Source organism: Elephantulus edwardii, unplaced genomic scaffold (genome assembly GCF_000299155.1).
Source record: "Elephantulus edwardii isolate Elephantulus edwardi_28Jun2011 unplaced genomic scaffold, EleEdw1.0 scaffold00290, whole genome shotgun sequence".
In the NCBI taxonomy this organism is placed as follows: Eukaryota; Metazoa; Chordata; class Mammalia; order Macroscelidea; family Macroscelididae; genus Elephantulus; species Elephantulus edwardii.
In genome coordinates, this window is record NW_006400040.1 from 3,013,415 (window position 1) to 3,033,483 (window position 20,069).

Here is a 20,069-nt window from a genome sequence, read left to right on the forward strand (position 1 = left end):
ATTCTCACTGACATGATGCTGCTTTCTATGATATGATAGTCTTTAACATTTTTTAGCACTTTCTAGTAGTCTTCTCTTTCTAAAAATGTATCTCCTTTGAATTTCATCATGTCTCTACAACGTAAGTATGTTCATTTCATCCGCAGGGAGTTGTGTTGTTAACACAAAGGCTTTGCCTGCCTGGGTGTTTGAATTCACTAAGCAGAAAGATGAGCCACCTTCTCTTGGGAGTTTTACAGCCTCAGAAACACAGTCAGGGTCAGTTATGTGTTTATTCCAATGTGGGTTGATAACTTCTGTTAGAGTCTGTAGGTGTAAATAAAAAGTACTCCGCTGTTAACTGAATGGTGGGAATATTGATTCCAGCCATAGATGCTTTGGGAAAAACTGGTTATCTGTTTCTGGAAAAATAAGCCCTTGAAAGAAACATCAAAGGATCAAATGGGGACAACATGAGTTAGAACTGACACAATGCAATTTGCTTCTTTGTTTTCAATATCTCTACCAGTAGTTCTTAACCAGGGCTATATATGCCATTTACCTGAGATTTGAATTGAGAAAATCAAACTCATAGCTGGTCTTCCAGTAGGTTTTTTCAGGAGGCAGCAAATCACAAGGAGAAGGGATACTGATAGTTGGGTTTTTTTGTTTTTGTTTTCCCAGTTGGAACAGTTAATAGATTTGAACTACCACAGAAGTACCAACTATAGGCTAGCAGCAAAACTCCCTAAGAATTATACCGTTAGCTGTTATTGTTATGTAGTATTGAGTTAAAACTGAATCAGTGACCCTATAGCGGGTTTTCAGAGGCAGTAAATCCCGTAGAGGGAAATTTCCCATACTTCTCTTATATCTTTCTTCTGTGAGAAGGAAATTTTCCGTGTTTCTATCCTTGCCTCTAAGATTGTACCTTCTTCAAAACATATATTTTTGTTTTTTTGGCAATACTTGGGATATTCAGTACTCTTTTCCAACACCACAACTGAAAGACAAATTTTTCTCCTGTCCTCATTCTTCAGTGCTGAACTTTCAGATCCAAAACAAGTAGTGGTTCAAGTCAACCACTAGCTCAGATGGAGAAAGATGGGCAATCTCTTCTCATGCAATTTACTGCCTCTGAAAACCCACTCACTGAGGGGTCAGTTATGGATCAATCCTGACTTAACAGCAACAACATGTCTTGAATGAAGTTACCCTTAATATTTAAACTGATATATTTGCTCCTTGGAACCTTGGAGAGGTCCTTTACAGAAGACTATAAAGAAGATAAAGTTTCACACCGCAGGACCAATTGGCAGCATCAGGATGGATGGTGAAGAGATTGAGATTGTTCACAGCTTTAGTTTGCTTGGCTCCACAGTCAACACTCTTGGCACCAGCAGACAAGAAATTAAAAGATGTATTACAATGGGGAAGTCTGCTGTTAAGGATCTCTCCAAAGTACTTAAGAGCAATGGTGTCACTCTGGAGACTAAGGTGCATCTGATACAGGCCATGGTCTTTGCAATCACTTGTTATGTGTCAGAGAGTTGGACAATGACTAGGGAGGGTAGAAGGAGAATTGATGCCTTTAAGCTGTGGTGCTGGAGAAGAGTACTGAATGTACCATGAACTCCTGGAAAAACAAACAGTTTCATCCCAGAAATGGTTAAACCTGGCTGCTCCTTGGAGGCAAGGACTCTGAGGCCTCATCTGACCTACTTTGGACGTGTTGCAAGGAGGGACCGGTCCTTGGAGAGGGACATCATGCTTGGGAGGGTGGAGGGACAGCACAGGAGTGGATAAACCTCTATGAGGTGGAATGATTCAGTGACTGGGGTAATCGGGGTGGGGGTGTCGGAGACAGTGAGATTGGCACAGGACAGAGCAAGGGTTAAGGCTGTTGTATATAAGGTTGCTATGAGTCGCAGGCGACTTGACAGCATATAACAACAACAGCAATATGGATTTTGCTTTTTTACCTGTTGATACCAAGGATATTAATACTGAATCTGAGTAAGATGAAATAGCTGATGATTTCAATCTTTTCTTCATCATGATGATGTATATTGTCTCTCATGATGATGTCTAAGGATGAGGATTCTGGTCTTTTTGATGCAGAAATATGATTCATATTTGAGGCTGGCATTCTCATTTTTCTCAGTATTATCCATAGCTCATGCATTTGCATACTCAATAAAACAAAAGTAAGCATACAAAAAACTCTGATGATCTAGTGGATAAAGAGTTTTGCTGCCAATCCTAAGGCAAACAACCTGAATACACTAGCAGCTTTGCTGGAGAGAGATGGATACTCTCCTCTCATGTATTTTACTACCTTTGAAAACCCACTAAAGTGTGAGCTAGGAGTTGGTTCTGGCTCAAGAGCACATAATACAACAATAAGTAACTTGTATTCTCTTCTTTGTGCCAACTGCCAGCTGATTTCAACAATTATCTCTTGTCCCATGATATTCTGTGAATATAATTTCAAAACATAATTTTATGTAAAAAGAATTTTACACGTATATTTAATTTTACATATATATTCATGCATTTTGATATGTTCTATTAAATAAAACATGATGTTTGGACTTTACGTGAACAACTTGACACAGTCCTGCTCTGCTTTTTCTTTAAGTATCTTGGATAAACTTCAAACTTCAGTTGTTGTTATGTGCAATTGAGTTAACTGTGACTCATAGTAACCTTCTGAACAATGGCTCTGAAACTTGTCCTATCCTGAGGCAACTTCACTATCTCTGACTTATCTGCCTCCATTGCCACAGCCACTTTGTTAATCCATCTCATCCAGAGTCTTCTTTTTGTATGCTGATTCTCTACCCTTCTAAGTATGATGTTCTTCTCCAAGGACTGGCCTTTTCTGGCCACACATCCAAAGTATGTAAGACAGTTTCAAAATCCTTGCTACCAAGCAGCAACCTGGTTTCAGCCTCTCCTGGAAGGATTGATTTGGTCTTTTGGTATTCCATGGTATGTTCAGTAAACTTTTTAGCACCACAGATAAAAAACAATGATTTTCTGTCATCCTAACTTGTTGTCCAGTCAGGTGCATAACGAGCAGTTGAGAAGATCATGGCTTGTACATCAGGAGTACCTTAGTCTCTAGACTGATATCATTCTTCTTTAATACTCTGGGCAGGTTGTTGACAGCAGACTTTCTCAACGCAACTTGTCTTTTCTGATTGCTGTTATCAACGGTGTTGTTTGTAGATCTGAGCAAAATGAAATTAACAAGTTCAATCTTTTCTCCATATGTAATGATGGTACTTATTGGCTTGGTGATGATGATTTTTGTTTTCTTGATGTTGAAATGCAGTCCATATTGAAGGCTATGGTGCTTAATCTGTAGCAAGTACCTGAAATCCTCCTCAGTTTTGACATGCAAAATTGTGTCATCTGAATAAATAAGATTGTTGATGAATCTTCCTCAGATCTTGATGCCACATTTTTCTTCATGGAGTCTAGCTTTTAAATCATCTGTTCAGCATATAAATTAAAAAGTACACTTTTCATGTACTCCTTTCTTGATTTTGAACAATTCCTTTGCTTTGTTCAGATAACAGCTTTTCTTGATCTAGGTATAGGTTTGGGGAGAGCACAATCAAGTAATCAAGTGTTCTGGGATTCCCAATGTTAGCCACAAGTTGTTATGATCCACACAGTCAAGTGCTTTTGCATAGTTGATAAAACAAAAACAAACATTTTTCTGGTACTCTCTGGTTCAGCCAAGATATATCTGACACCTGCAGTGATATCCCTGGTGTCTTAGCCTCTTCTAAAACCTAGCTTTCATTTTTGGCAGTTCTTTGTCTATGTACTGTTCTACTGATTTTTAGATAATCTTCAACAAGAATTTGCTTGCTGTGATATTAATGATATTGTTTGATAATTTCCAAGTTCTGTTGAATCACTTTTTTTTTCTTTTTTTTCACTTTTTTTTTAAATGAAGATAAATACAGACTTCTTCCAAACAGTTAACAGGTAGTTATCCTGCAGATTTCTTAGCACAGTCTGGTGAGCACATCTAGGATTGCATCTGTATGTTGAAATCAGTATCACATTAGTTTATATCCAATCAATTCCTAGGACCTTATGTTTTGCCAGTTCCTTCAAAGCAGCTTTAATTTATTCTTTTATAACCATTGGTTCTTAATCATAACATTAGTCTTAATAGTGATCATTAATGCAGTAAAAGGTATTAACTTCTGAAGTTGATCGTCAACCCATATAATCAGCAATTACTCTATAGCTAATAAAGTTCTCCTTTCAATTTCCCTTAGTTTTATATGTCAGTTGAGTCAAACTTTAAGCAGGGGAATTTTTTCAAGATTATTTGTGTTTGTCAAATGCAATATACTTCATGAACAAATGGCATTCACGGATTTTCTGTTTTTCATGTTGTCTAATAATGGCAAAAGAATTGATGGCCTCGAACTGTGCTGCTGAAGAATACTTTTAAACAAACCATGGTCCACTAAAAAAACAGATAGGTTTGTCTTGGAGAAGGTGAAACCAAGTTTCTCCTTATACTTTGGGCACGTGGCCAGGAAGGACTGTTTCTTGGAAGGATGGAGGGACAGCACAGAAGAGGAAGACACCGGATGAGATGGATTAACACAGTAACTGGGGCAATGAGAGGTGTTGTCTCAGAGTCAGTGAGACTGGCTCAGGAGAGGGCAGGCTTCAGAGCTGCCGTATATAGGGTCGCTATGAGTTGCAAGCAACTCGACAGTACATAACAACAAAAACAAAAATAATTTTTTGTATCTCTTACAGATTTGTATTTTTCCATTACCTTTAAGTGCTGCTTTTGCTAGTGGTTTTGGTGTATATGGGAGACAAAATTATCTTAATGATAATATTTTTCTTAAGAACATGAATCCAAGAGAAAAAAAAAAAACAACACTCAAGATGTGCACTAAAAATAAGGTTGGATGTTGCTTTCTGCAATTTAAAGTGTATTCTGTTATATGTTAGACATTTTAGGTGGAAAGTATAGTACAGTAGATACAAATCATTAACAATGTGTGTTATGCAGATGATACAAACCTGCTTTCTGAAACTGAGGAGGACCTGAAGCTCTTACTGCAGAAGGTCAAGGACTGCAGCCTCCAATATGGATTGAAGCTCAATATCTAGAAGACAAAGATTCTCACCACTGGGCCGATTGGCAGCATCATGATAGATGAAGAGATTGAGATTGTTAACACCTCTACTTTGCTTTCCTCCACAATCAATGCTCTTGGCACCAGCAGCCAGGTTATTAAAAGACAAATTGCATTGGGAAAGCCTGCTGTCAGAGACCTCTCCAAAGTAATGAAGAGCAACGATGTCAGCCTGGAGACTTAGGTGCACCCAATATAGGTCATAGTCTTCCCAACTACTTGCTATGTATCAGAGAGCTGGACAATGACTAGGGATAATAGAAGGAGAGTTGATGTGTTTTAGCTGTGGTGCTGGAGAAGAGTATTGAATATAGCATGGACTGCTAGGAGAATAACCAAGTTCATTCTGGAGAGGGTGAAGCCAGGCTGCTCTTTGGGGGCAAGGATTCTGAAGCTACGTCTGACATATTTTGGACATGTTTCAAGGAGGGACCAGTCCTTGGAGAGGGACATCATGCTTGGGAGAGTGAAGGGACAGCACAAGAGAGGAAGACCTTAGATGAGATGGATTGATTCAGTCACTGGGGTAATGGGGCAATTGTCACTTACAATAAGATTGGCACAGATTAGAGCAGGGTTTAGGGCTATTGCAAATAGGGCTGCTATGAGTTGCAGGCAACTCGTCGGAACATGAGAACAACAACAACATATAAAGGAATAAATACATATTACAGTGTTTATGTTCTGTTCCATTATATTCCTTGATGTGTAATAATTTTTTTATAAAAGGGGCACTTGATATGGATGCTGCATATAAAAAGCTGTCATGCTTGTTAGATCTTGATCTCTAGTGCAGATTTCTGAACACTTTTATTATCTTATGGGATCACATGCATATCTATGGTCAAATATTTTCTAAATGATTATTAGGCAGCACATGACTGTATCACTTACACAAGCACAGAAATACTTACATAGTTCTTTTCAGTATCCAAACTACTACTAGTATAGTCTAGTTTGAGCAAACTGAGGCTCAAATGACTTATACATTGTGATATTGGATCTTAAACACAGTTCTTTTTGAGCTTTGGTGGTGCAGCTGATTAGCTGTTGGGCTGCTACTTCTAAAGTCAGTAAGTGTAAGTCTACCAGCTATTTTGAAGGAGAAAGATGAGTAGTCTCTGTGAGTCATGCTTAACAGCAGTGGCTTCAATGAGCAGTACACAATATCTGTAGAGCCTATGCTCCTTCCACTACACCAGGCTGAATTAGTAATTTTTCAAAGAAGTGAAGGGTACTGTAGATTTGTTTGTTTATTTTTGTGTGAACTTAAATGATGTTTAATAAAATTGTAAATATGGTAGCAGGGGAGTAATTCACTTAGATATCAAATGAGCTCTGGTAGGCTAGTGGTAAGAAGCTATGCTGCAGAAGTTCAAATCCACCAGTTGCTTTGCAGGAAAAGGATAACAATTTCCTCCTGTGAGATTTACTACCTGTGAATACTCTCAGGAGGCGATTCTGACTCAACAACACATGACAAAAAACCTCAAACTATTACCTCTCTGCAATTAAATAATCTCATAAAACTGACATGACAATGCAAAACATTTTACATTATATAATTCCTTGAAACAGAATCCTGAACATTTATTGAGGATAATTTGTTACATGCATATGATTATGTTGTGATGCAAAGTCCTTGAACATTTGTGAGCATCACAGATGATTCGGAATGCACTGCACAAAATACTTGGTAACTCTTTTCTCCTTTCATCCTGCTTTGTTTCACAAATGATTGAGATGCAGAAAATGTGAATTATCTTATGCAGGTGAAAAAGATGTACTCTTATGACCACTTAACACCCACCTGCCATGCTGCTTCAAGTCCCTACTCTACTGCAGCTTAAACATTTATTCAACTTTTTTTAAAAAAAAGGTATAATTATGATCTAATACTCTTTCAGATTTTTTTTCCACTTGGGTCTTAGAAATAACTTCCCCCCCCCTGGATTTGCTAAAAATCTAGATTCTGGCAACTCTTATAAACTGTATTCTTCCTTTTTCCAGGAAAGTTTTGAAAATTTCAGGTCATTAGAATAATTTATAGTTAATTTAAACTTATTATGTGGAAGCCTTAAAGATTAAATACCTTTCTTATTATTTATCATCCTACCTACTATTATACCAAAGCTAGATATTAGCAGTTGGGGAAAATAGAACCACTAGTTCTCTGACAAAGACAAATTTCTATGCAATGACTTGCAAGTTAGAATGAAGTTCATCCTGAGTACTGCTTCTGATGGATTCACTTGTTGGATGGACTTCTTATTCACAAAAAAGCACAATACATCTTCTTGTGCAAAGACTGATGACCATAGTTTTAAAAATTGGTGATATATATCATCACTGGAATTAAATTTTCTCAAATTACCAATTTCTATTTCTAATACTAGAATAGTTTTATTATAATAAAAATATTTATATCCCCAGGAGGCATTATAAACATTAATTCATTAATCTATTTAATTCATTGTTTTAAGTTGTTCCTCTTACTGCAACCTCTTACTGCAACCTCTTACTGCATTCTCAATAATGAGATAGATGGGTATTAGGAAAACTACGTCTTGAGTGTAGATTTCTCAGTGTAAGCCAAAAAGTATGTGAAAACAATGGAATGTAATTGTAGTTTTAAATACAGGCAGCACATTAAAAAAGAAAATTTCTCCATCACATCTTATGAGGTAAGAAAGATTTTTTCTTACTTGCTTTTATGTGATTTTTAAAAAAATTATTTAAATTTTCAGAAAAAGAAATGATGCCAGAGAGATCAACTCCTATTTTAAGTAAATTGCATACCATGTTATATAGAAGGACTATTTTCAATCTTGTTGAAGAAATAAATGCGAAATAGTGTTTCACTATCAAAATATATCTTGCACATTTGATGGAAAATTACTGAAGAGAAACAGTCACATTTCAGTGTCTCAAACCTGTTAGGAAGTGAGAGTGGTTTCTCTCCACTGAATTGTTATTGGGGAAAAATGCAGACTTACTTGTAACATTGGAGTGCTTGATTTCAAGCCCAAGTTTATATTGGGTCTTTAAAAAGGTGTGGAACTATAATAGGATGTGGTGATTTGATATAAGGAAGTTTATAACATTCTGCTAAGAATGTTCTGTTTTTATTTTTTCAGGTGAAAAATGTATGTTGTCCATTGTTGTACACTTCAAACTATCACACAAATATGAAATAATAATGACTTTGTTGTTGTATGAGTCGTCTATGACTCGATGACAGCAACAAGAGAGCTCAGTTGGCCTAGTGGACAGAAAATGATGGTAGCAAGCCAAAGGTGGATGATTTTAATCTGCGGTCCTCAGGCCTGGTTTTAATTCTTTTTGGCCAAACATTCTTCTAAGTGGTATAGCACTGGTCTGTTTATTTGCTCTACAGAGGTAACTCGTTGCTGTTGTGAAAATGAGCACTGTGATACTGATGTATCAAATGCAACAATGGTTACCATGGTGGACAGTATTTGGTGGAGCTCCCCAATTAAAACAAGCTTGCAAGCAGGAGTGGCATCCACTTCTGAAATAACTTACCTCCTGGAACCCTGTGAGCTTGGAAAAACAATGAAAGTTATACAAGTGTTCAGGTCTTTTGTTCATACGGTTGCTATGAGTTGTCTACGACTCCACAGCACTTAACAACAATGACCTTAGGCACAATTTCTAACTGATTTTTATAGCATGCTTTTGTGGTTGTAGTTGTGAAGTGCCATTGAGTTGACTGTAACTCACAGTGATTATGAACAAGGAATCTGAACTATGCCCTATCCAAAGCATCCTCATCATCTCTAAAACACTCGAGTCCACCATTACAGTCATTGTGTCAATCCAACTCGTTGAGGATCTTCTCCTCCTTTGATGACCCTCTATTTTTCCAAGCATGATGTCCTATTCCAAGGGTTGTGACATTCTACAAACATAGAAAAGTATTTGAGATGAAGTTTCACTATCCTTGCCTCCAAGGAACACCTTGGCTGTGCTTGTTCAAAGATATACTTGCTTGTCCTTTTGGCAGTCCATCCAGCACTCATCTCCAACACGACAAGTCAAAGCCATTTATTCTTCTGTCATCCTTATTCATATTCTAACTTTTATCTTCATAAAATTTAATAGAAAAAGATCATCCTTTGGTTCAGGTTTAGTTTAGTCTTCAAACTGATATCTTTGTTCTTCAACACTTTGGAAAGGTCCTTGATCACACACTTTTCCAAATACAGTGTGTCTTTTGATTTCTTAGCTATTAGTGCCAAGGATATTGATTGTGGATCCAAACAAGGTTAAATCATTGGCAATTTCTATGTCTTTGGCAAGTTTAAATTTTTGTTAATTAGCAAACAAATACCAAAACCTGCCATATAAATATTGATATCTGTGATAACTTTGGAGCACTTTGTTTGGTTTGTTAGGTGTCATCAAAGTATGACTCATATTGACTCTATAAACAGCAGATCTTTACCTTGCTCCATCCTAATCATCTTTGACATACTTGAGCCTATTGCTGCAGTCACTGTGTCAATTCATCTCATCGAGGCTCTTCCTTTCTTTTGCTGACCCTCCATCTTTCCAAGCATGACATCCCTTTCCAAGGAATTGTTATTGTTTTGTTGTCATATGCCATTGAGTCAACTACTACTCATAATGACACTATGAATAATGATTTTGAACTTTGCTCTATCTCTGACACATCTAACCTTATTGCCATAGTTACTGTGTCACTCCACCTCAACCAGGGTTTTCATCTTCTATGCTGACCCTCTACTTTTCTAAGCATGATTTCCTTCTCCAAGGAATGGACCCTCTGGAAACATACAAAAAGTTTGTGAGACAGAGTTTCAAAATCCTTGCCTCCAATGAGCAAACTGATTTCATCCTCTCCAGGACAGAAGTTTTTGTTCTCTTGGCAGTTCATGTTATGTTCAATACTCCTCCAGTACTACAACTCAAAGACATCAATACTTCTGTTACCCTTATTCATTGTCCAGATATCAGATATGTAGCAAGCAATTAAGAAGACCATGGCCTGGATAAGGTACATCTTAGTCTTTTGACTGACATAATTGTTATTTAGCACTCTGGAGTAATCTTTGACAGCATGTCCAAAGCATGTGAAATGAAACTTCATCATCTTTGTGTCCAAAGAACATTCTGGCTGCAATTTCTCCAAGACATATCTTCTTGTGGCAATCCATTCTCAAACACCACAATCCAAAGGCAGCCATTCTTCTGGCATCCTTATTTATTGCCAAACTCATAGAGACATCGTAATTACAAACATGATGGTCTGAATCAGCACAACTTTAGTCTTCAAACTTACAACATTGCTTCTCAGTAATCTGGAGAGACAGAAGGCACCACCCTGCTTGATGAGAGTGTGAAAGACTTGAAGCATTTGATGTAGAATATAAAAGATTACAGCCTGCAAAACAGATTACATCTCAACATCAAGAAAACAAAGATCCTCACTGCTCGGAAAATAGGCAACATCATGATAGATGGAGAAAAGTTGTCAAAGATTTAATCTTACTTGGATCCACAATCAACACCATCAGTACCAGCTATCAAGAAATCAAAAGACATGTTGCTCTGAGAAAGTCTGCTATCAGGAACCTCTCTAAAGAACTGTAAAGAAAATTATGTCAGCATAGAGACTAAGGTGTATCTGATTCCAGTCATGGTATATCATTAATTATCCTGGAATTAAGCTTTTAATTCACAGTTTGTTCTCAGAAATGAGATATAAATAAGACTAATTATAGCTAAGAAAACAAATAAGTTTGTCTTGGAGAGAGTGAAGTGTCTTTCTTTGGAGGCTAAGATTTTGAAGTTCTGCCTCACTTACTTTGGCACATGGCCAGGAGATATTGGTTCTTGGAGAAGGACACCACGCTTAGAAGGGTGGACAGACAGTGCAGAAGAGGGAGATCCAGTATAAGATGGATTGATACAGTAACTGCGGCAATGGGGGTTGGTGTGTCTAGTTAGTGAGACTGGCTCAGGACAGTGAAGGATTCAAAGCTGCTGTACATAGGGTTATTATACATTGCAAGCAACTCAATGGCATATAAAAACAATAACATACTATGACAGGTTTGGAAGTGGGAATGGCATCCACTTCCTAAACAACTTACCTCCGGAAACCCTATGAACTTTGATAAACATCAATAGTTATAGAGGAGCTTCAAGCCTTTTGTTCATAGGGTCATTATGAGTCGTGCTCAACTTGAAGACATTCAGCAACAACAACAACAACATAGCATGAAGGCACAAGAATCTTGAGTTTTCTTTTCACTGGAAAAGATTTCAAAAGCAATCCTATTTTATTTATGTGAATACCTGTGGGAGAAATTTTTAGTCTAAAAATCTTTTCTGTACAGTTTCATTTTGTTGTTACTACTTTACACAGTTTTCAGTGCTTATCATTTTCTCATTTCTGCCTTGGTTACATGTGACTGATACTCTTAAAGACCAGAGAATATTTCCTACATATGCTTACTTTGACAGACTCTACCCCTTAATAGTATATTACATTCCCATGACTGCAGCAGTCAAGAAATCAAAAGACATGTTGCATTGGGAAAAGCTGCTGTCAGGGACCTCTTTAAAGTGTTAAGGAGTAAGGTTATCAGTTTAGTTACCTGATCAAGCCATGATATTTGTGATTGTTTTGTATTTACCTGAGAGTTGGACAATAAGTAGGCTGATGAGAAGAATTATTGCTTTTGAGTTGTGGTATTGGCAAAAAAATATTGAATATACTGCTAGCTGCCCAAAGAGTGTATATACCATTAACTGCCAAAAAGTCAAACCTACATTGGAGGAAGTGCAACCAGGATACTTCTTAGAGTCAAGAAGTGTTAAACTTTGTCTCATACTTTGAGCATGTTGTTAGGAGGGATCAGTTCTAGGAAAAGACAACACGCTGAAAAAGCAAATCCAAGAAAGAAAGGAAGACCTTCAATGACACAGACTGACATACTAACTGCACAACAGAGGGCCTGAGCATGGTGGAGATCGTGAAGAAACAAGATAGAATGTGAGTTTGATCCATTGTAATATGGTTGCTGTGAGTCATTGTTGACTTGACAGCACGGAACAACAACAACAAATTCTAATGAGCCTATTTGAATGTATCAATTTAACTTCATTTTTTTGCAGTAACATTTGAAGACAACTAAAATTTTAATGCTGGTTTTTGTTGATTGCTGTCAAGTCGAGCATAACTCTTAGCCACCCTATGAACAAAAGTCCTGAAACCTTTCTGTAACTATTAGCAATTTTCAAAGTTCATAGAGTTTCCAGAGGCATATTGCTTAGGAAGTAGAAGCCACTCTTGCATTCAAATAATTTTAAAAGGATAAAGTAATATTTTTGTTCTTCACATTTTATATTTTAGTAGTAAAATAAAATGTTTCATAACATTTTCTATAAGCTGAGTTACAGTGTTGGTATAACCTTAATTTTGTCAATCATACTTAAATATTTATTGATTCTTTTTGGTACAGATACTGATTTACAGATTTCTTTTTCAGGCATTTGAAAAGCTCATAGGTCCTAGGTTCTATGATTTCTAATATAAAATAAAACCCACCTGATTTTGCAAAGCAGGCCTAAACTATTTCTATTTTCTATAGAGGCTTAAAACATCCATTATAAAGCTATCTTATGGAATAAATCACTCAGGAGGCTGCTTAATGAAGAAGAAAGTGATATCAGGATTGCAGGAAGACACATAAACAACCTACAGTCTTGCTTGTGTGTGTGGTGGACCTGAAGTGTTTGTTGCAGAAGGTCAAGGACCGTAGTCTTCAATAAGGATTAAAGCTCAACATCAAGAAAATAAAGATTCTCATGACTGGACTAATTGGCAGCATCATGACAGACAGAAAAGAGATTGAGATTGTTAACAACATCTGCTTTCTTGGGTCCACAATCAACACTCTTGGCACCAGCAGCCAGGGAATCAAAAGATGAATTGTGTTGGGAAAATCTATTGTCAGGGATATCTCCAAAGTGCTAAAGAGCTGACATCATTCTAGAGGCAAAGGTGCACCTGATTCAGGCTTTGAAATGAATATGTATCAGAGAACTTGACAGCGACTAAGGATGACAGAAGAAATATCAATGTCTTTGAGTTGTGGTGCTAGAGAAGAGTACTGAATATACAATGGACTGCCAAGAGAACAAACAGGTCTATCTTCGATAGAGTGAAACCAAGCTGCTCCTTGAAGGCAATGATTTTGAAACTTCAACTCCACATGCTCTGGGAAAGTGGTCAAGAGGGATTAGTCCTTGGTGAACATCATGCTTGGAAGGGTGGAGGGACAGCACAGGAGAGGATGATTATGGATGAGATGGATTGACACAGTAACTGGGGTAATGGAGGTAATGGAATTGTGTCGAGAACAGTTAGCATGGCTCAGAACAGGGCAGAGTTCAGAGATATTGTTTATAGGGTTGCTATGTGTCTCAGGTGACTTGATGACAAATAACAACAATACAACAACATGGCAAACTTGATAAGTGTTTTCTTCTACTTTTGTAACTACTAGTGTTGAAATACTTAGACTCTTTGAGACAAAAAGTTGTCACCGTGAGAATAGTGTAATTGTCAGAATCAGTCTTGATAGTTCCAGATGAAATTATGAGTTAATATTAAACAAGTATTCTTTAAATATTATTTTTTCAATTAAAAAGGCATAATTGCTTAGTCATATAATTGATAAGGATATTTATCTATCTATAACTGTATATATGACTTTATATGTATATAGCTTTTATATAAACAGGAGAAAGTCTTTATACCTCCACACTGTCACATGTTATACACTGCAGTTTTTTTTAAAAAGTAAAAGCTTGAACCTTGTGGATCAAAGATGAGGCAAGTGATATAAAATGGATTAAAGTTAAAATGGAGATAAATTCTTGAAAACAAACAAAGGCATGAGAAAATGCAAAAAGCCTTCAAGGTTAAATAGAGTGATAATCTCAAAAGCCAAATGAATTTAAAGTTCTTTACTGTTTTATCACAACCTTTCACAAATAAGACCTTAAAGAGATACCTGGCTAAATATGATGAGCTGCTATAGTCCACCCCAGTAATACCATATCTATTATCTAATTGCTTTTTACTCACTTTACTTTTTTTTCATCCTATCTTAAAAAAAAAATCTGTTTGAGGTCATTTTAATGAAGTTTTCATTTTTAGCTCATCTCAGTATAACATATATTCTATTTGGAATTTAAATCAATGTCTTCTATTAAATGTAGGCACATTTGTTAATTAAAGAAAGAATATTTAAGTTGCTTGAAGATCGTTAATATGCTAGTGTAGTGGCTCAAGCTGAGGCTGAATATTATGTTCAATGACATTACAGAACATGTAATTTTACTGTGACATTGACTATAGATTTCTCTTCCCCATTATCTTTCTTTTGTACACTTACTGAGGGCTTTAGATCACTCATAAACTTGTTATTTAGAGATGTGACAGCCATCAGTTGACCAGTTTGTGTCTTTGTTTCATATTAGGCATGGTAACTCTAAGTAAACCATGGTGAGGGGTTACAAATTTATGAAATGATGAAGAATCATTTGATTATATAAACATAATGTTTAGGAAATATTGTCGCAGAAGTTTGGCTGTATGAAAAAAATGATAAAAAGTACATATCTGTCTATGCAAGAAAAATTGGAGGATCACTATCTGGCCAATGGATTAGAAAAGGTCCATATTTTTTTCCCAATTCCCAAGAAGGATGATCCAACTGAATGTGGAAATTATTGAACGATATCATTGATATCACATGCTAGCAAAATACTGCTGAAGATCATTAAAAAATAGCTGGAACAGTACATAGTTGGGAAATTGCCAGAAGTTCAAGTGGGATTTAGAACAGGCTGTGGCACCAGAGATATCATGGCCGATGTCACATTGATCCTGGTTGAAAGTAAAAAATACCACAAGAATGCCTATTTGTGTTTTACTGGCTATGCAAAAGCATTTGACTGGGTGGATCATGACAAGTTGTAGCTGATGTTGAGAAGAATGGTTCCTCTCAAAAACACTATTTCTTTCGTACATAATCAGTATAGTCCCTTCCAGTCATAACATTAAAGTCAAAGCCAATGCCCCAAAAAACTATTTTGAAGAATCAGTTTGGCACACTATGTGATTTAGTTATACAGAGCTCATAACATGAGTTTTATTTCGAAGAGGAATATAGAGTAATGAACATTAATAATGAAAGGGAATAACTGCTTGTTAAAGTCATTGTTAAAGTTACAGAACACATAAATTAAAGAAAGTTTCACTCAATTTATGTATTCCTGTGTAGTCAATTATGACTCATAGTGACCCTCTACTAAGTTTCCAAGGTTGCAATTTCTAAGGGAGAACACTTCCCAATTCTCTCCTTAGGATTCACACTGAGGGATATGCATATATTTTTTGGCTTAGCAAAGCAATTCTATATGTATTATGCTATCTGAGCGCTCTAATGGAAGTTTATCATGATTAAACTTGAAAATGAAGACAGACATTTTTAGATTCACTATTTTTGAGAATGACTAGAGTTTTGAGAGTAGAACATTTAGGTGAACAGAGGAATCCAAAAGAGATAAAGGAGAAAGTAGGGCAACCTCCTCCTGTGTAGTTCACAGCTTGAGAAATCCTTCATTAAGGGTCATAGATGAGACAGTTTAAACACCATGGAAAGGAGAAAGGGGAAAAGAGGAAAAAACACATATCAGTTTGACTAGATCGTTAATCAGACTATTAATTATCCTACATTTTAAAAAATTTTATGTGGTTATTTTAAGTGATATTAGTGCTAGTATCTGATGTTTGAGATAGGATATCATCTACAAAAAAATAAAGTTGTGTTTTGAACCAATGTCTTCTGAGATATAAAAGAGATTAGAAATGAAAGCAGAGTATGAGTGTTTTGATGACCACTAAGAAAGAAAGGGCAAGAGTGAAGCTAGTAGATCCAGGAGAAGACTGATCTAGGTAGAAACCTCCAAGGAATGGAAGGCTCACAGATGTTTAAAAGAGAAAAGGTATTTTCTCCTCAACTGTGAGCCAACAGAAAGAAGTCCTTATTAAGTTGTCATTCTGAATTTGTACAACTAGCTTCCTAAACTGTGGGATACATAATAGGTTGTTATTAAGAGCCTTCGAGTTGCCTGTGATTCATAGCAACCTTATATACAACAGCTCTGAAGCCTGCCCTGTCCTGAGCCAGTCTCACTGACACCAACACACCTACTTTCATTGTCCTAGTTACTGTATCATTCCATCTCATCTGGGGTCTTTCTCACTTGTACTGTGCCTCCACCTGTCCAAGCATGATGTCCTTCTCCAAGGACCGGTCTCTCCTGGCCACGTGACCAAAGTATAGGAGACAGAGCTTCAAAATCCTAGGCTCCAATAAGACATTTGGTTTCATCCTCTCCAAGACAGACTTACTTGTTTTCTTGATGGTCCATGTGCGAACACATAGTTTCTATAGTTTCTGATAGGTTTTGGTGGGTTTAGGTTTTAACAAGTCTTAGTTTCATATTCATGTTAAAGTTGGACAATGAATAAAGAAGATCAAAGAAAAATTGAAGTCTTTTAATTGGAGCTTTGGCAAAATAATATGTAATATATTATGGGCAGTAGAAAGACTATACATTTATCTTGAAAAAAATAGGCTGGTGGCTCCTTGGAGGGGAGAATGATGAAACTTCTTGGTCTTAAATATTTTGGGCATGTTGTCAAGAGGGACACATGTTTTGAAAATCATGATAGAGTGATTTAAAAATTTTGGTATTATGCTCGGGAAAGTGGAGAGTCAGGAGTCAGATAAAAAAGAGAAGATCCAAAGCCATATGGATTGACACAGTGATTGTAAGGATGAATAACAGCAGAGATTATGAGGATGACATTAGACCTGGCACAGTTTCCTTGTGTTGTACATAGGGTCACATAGTGTCAGAGTTTATACAATGACACCTAGCTACAGCAATAGTTTTTTGACTGTAAAATGGGATAATAGCTGTATCTGTCTTTTAGAATTAGAAACTCTGGTAGTGCAGTCCATAGGGTGTTGTATTACTAACCAAAAGATCGCATGTGTCTGATGGTTTGAATCCAGCTGCTACATGAACAATAAATGAATGTTGTCCTCCAGTAAAGAATTACAACTTCAGAAACTTGATCCAGGATCACTGTTAGCTGAAATCAACTCAATGGCAGTGAGCTTGCAGGGTATTTTGTGGGTTTTTTGTTGTTATGTGTTTTCTATTTAGTTAGATCTATGTAGTTTTATAAAACAAATGAATCAATATGCTTTAAACATTTAATTCTTACTGGTACTATATTCAAGTGCTCTTTTCAGAAAACATCTCAAATAACAGTAGATTGCATTAGAAGCCAGAAAATTTCCAGAATAGAATTCTATATTTTCACTCAACTGTCCCTATATTTGCATCAACATATTGTTTGGCTCTCCTTGTTCCAGTTTCTTCATATGGCTGGTGATATTTCATGCCTCTTGTGCTCCTTCCAGTTCAAAAGTTCTATTTGCTTTCAGTGAAAGAGAAGTTTAAACCACAAGTTAATATATAAATCTTTGCCAGGAGATTAAATAACCTGCAGATGATAGATTGTCGTTGGTTAAGAGTTGAAAAATATTAAGGTATGATTGAGACCACTATAATGAAATAATCTTTTAATCTATGCAAATACAATTTAAATAAGTGAAATAAGATGTGTGCTTATTGCACAGAATTAATTTTTTTCTGCTTAGCAAAAGTTGAAGCTGAAAATATGGCATCTGGGAACAGCCAATTTATCAAGTGAAGTTATTAAACCAGATATTAGTATAACTCAATAAAAGGCCACACAAATTTAATGGATATGTCATTTTGCCAGAGAAATCTTAGCTAATGCTTTGGTGACTGCCTTAGATCCATTATACCTCACTCTGAGTGACGGTGAAATACATGAATGTTCTTTGCTGCTCTGTCCTTGACCCAGGTTTCAAGGAAAATTAACATTTAAGTCTGATGACTAGAAGATTTAAAGTGTTCCTTCAACTGGATCGTGTTTGAAATCTTGCCTTAAAAGAGGTAACTTTGTGTCTTTCCTAGTTATGAATCATATAACCTGACTGATGAACATTTTTACTCTGAATTTCCACCAACTAAAACAAACTTCTTTCTCTGTTTGTAGTGTTTTGACCTGGTAGTATAATTTACTGCTATCCTCCATTACCCCCCTCCCATGCATTCTTCAACCCATTAATTCCTCTTTCACTATTTCTATGAGAGTCTAAATCAGAGGCACTGGATTGTGTGTAAATAGGGCAGTTTGAAAGCAGAACCTTAATTCCACTTTAAAGTCTTGACATGAGTCTGGGATCCACGTTGACTTTTTAAAACGGCAATTCTCTTAACCTTGATGGCTGACCTGGCTACCGTACTCCAAGGACAGCATTCCTTTTCCCTGAGGTCTGACAGGTTATGAGTTTCTAATATGATTTTCCATGGGTATTTTTCATTATGATCATACAGGTGAAAATCGTGATAGTTTGTGCTGGGTAAGTCTTTAGATAGATCACTACTAATAAGTTTATATGACAGAAATTCAGAAAGATACAGCTGAGGAAGAATTTTCCTAATAGGCTATTAAAACAATTGGTTCTATTTCAATGCAGGACCACCTTGTGATAAAATGAATGTTATGTATCTTTCATCCTCCATGTAACCTTATTTACATATTATGTAGATCTATCACTATGTAAAGGAATTGACAAAAAGTTTACGATCTTTTCCTGTAGAGGTGGAATTGACAATAAGTTGGAATTCACTCAAAGACACACAAAAATATTGAATAAAGCAGATTTCTAGGTCTTCTGCAAAGTCATTGTTATTGTTGTTATGTGCCCTCGAGTTGCCTGTGATTTATAGCAACCCTAAGTTTAACAGCTATGAAGCCGGACCTATCCTGAGCCAGTCTCAATGATTCCAACACCCTACCCTCATTTCTCTAGTTACTGCATCCATCTCATCTGGTGTATTCCTCTCCTGTACTGTCCCTTCACCCTTCCAAGCATGATGTCCGTCCCCAAGGACTAGTCCCTTCTGGCCACATGCCCAAAGTATGCGAGACAGAACTTCAAAATCCTAGCCTCCAAGGAAAACTTGGCTTCATGTTCTCCAAAACAGACCTGTTTGTTCTCTTGCCAGTCCATGGTGTGTTCAAGACTCTTCTCCATCACCACAACTGAAAGGCATCAATTCTTCTATTGTCCTTAGTTATAGTCCACTTGGCTTAGATCAGGAGCACAGTTTTCTCTCGACTGACATCATTACTTGTCAGTACTCTGGACAGGTCCCTTGAGAGAAGTGTTTCCCAGTGCAATTAATCATTTTATTTCCTGACTGTTTGTTCCTACAATGTTGATTGTGGAGCTGAGCAAGCTGTAATTATTAACAACTTCAAAATCTTCTCTATCATGGTGCTGCCAATTGACCCAGTCATGAGTATCTTTACCTTTTTGATGTTGAGCTTCAATCCACACTGAAGACTACAGTCCTTGACCTTCTGCAGTAAGCACTTCAAGTCCTCCTCAGTTTCAGCAAGTAAGGTTGTGTCATCTCCATAACGCAGGTTGTTGATGAGCCCTCTCACAATCCTGGTGCCACATTCCTCCTCAGAGAGCCCAACCTCTCAAATAATCTGTTCCACATATAGATTGAAATTATATGGAGTCAGGACTCACTCTTGAGAGACCACTTTCCTGATTTTGAACCATGCAATATTTCTTTGTTCTGTTCTGTCGATTGCTTCCTAGTCTGAATATAGGTTTCACATGAGCACAATCAAGTGTTGTGAGATTCACA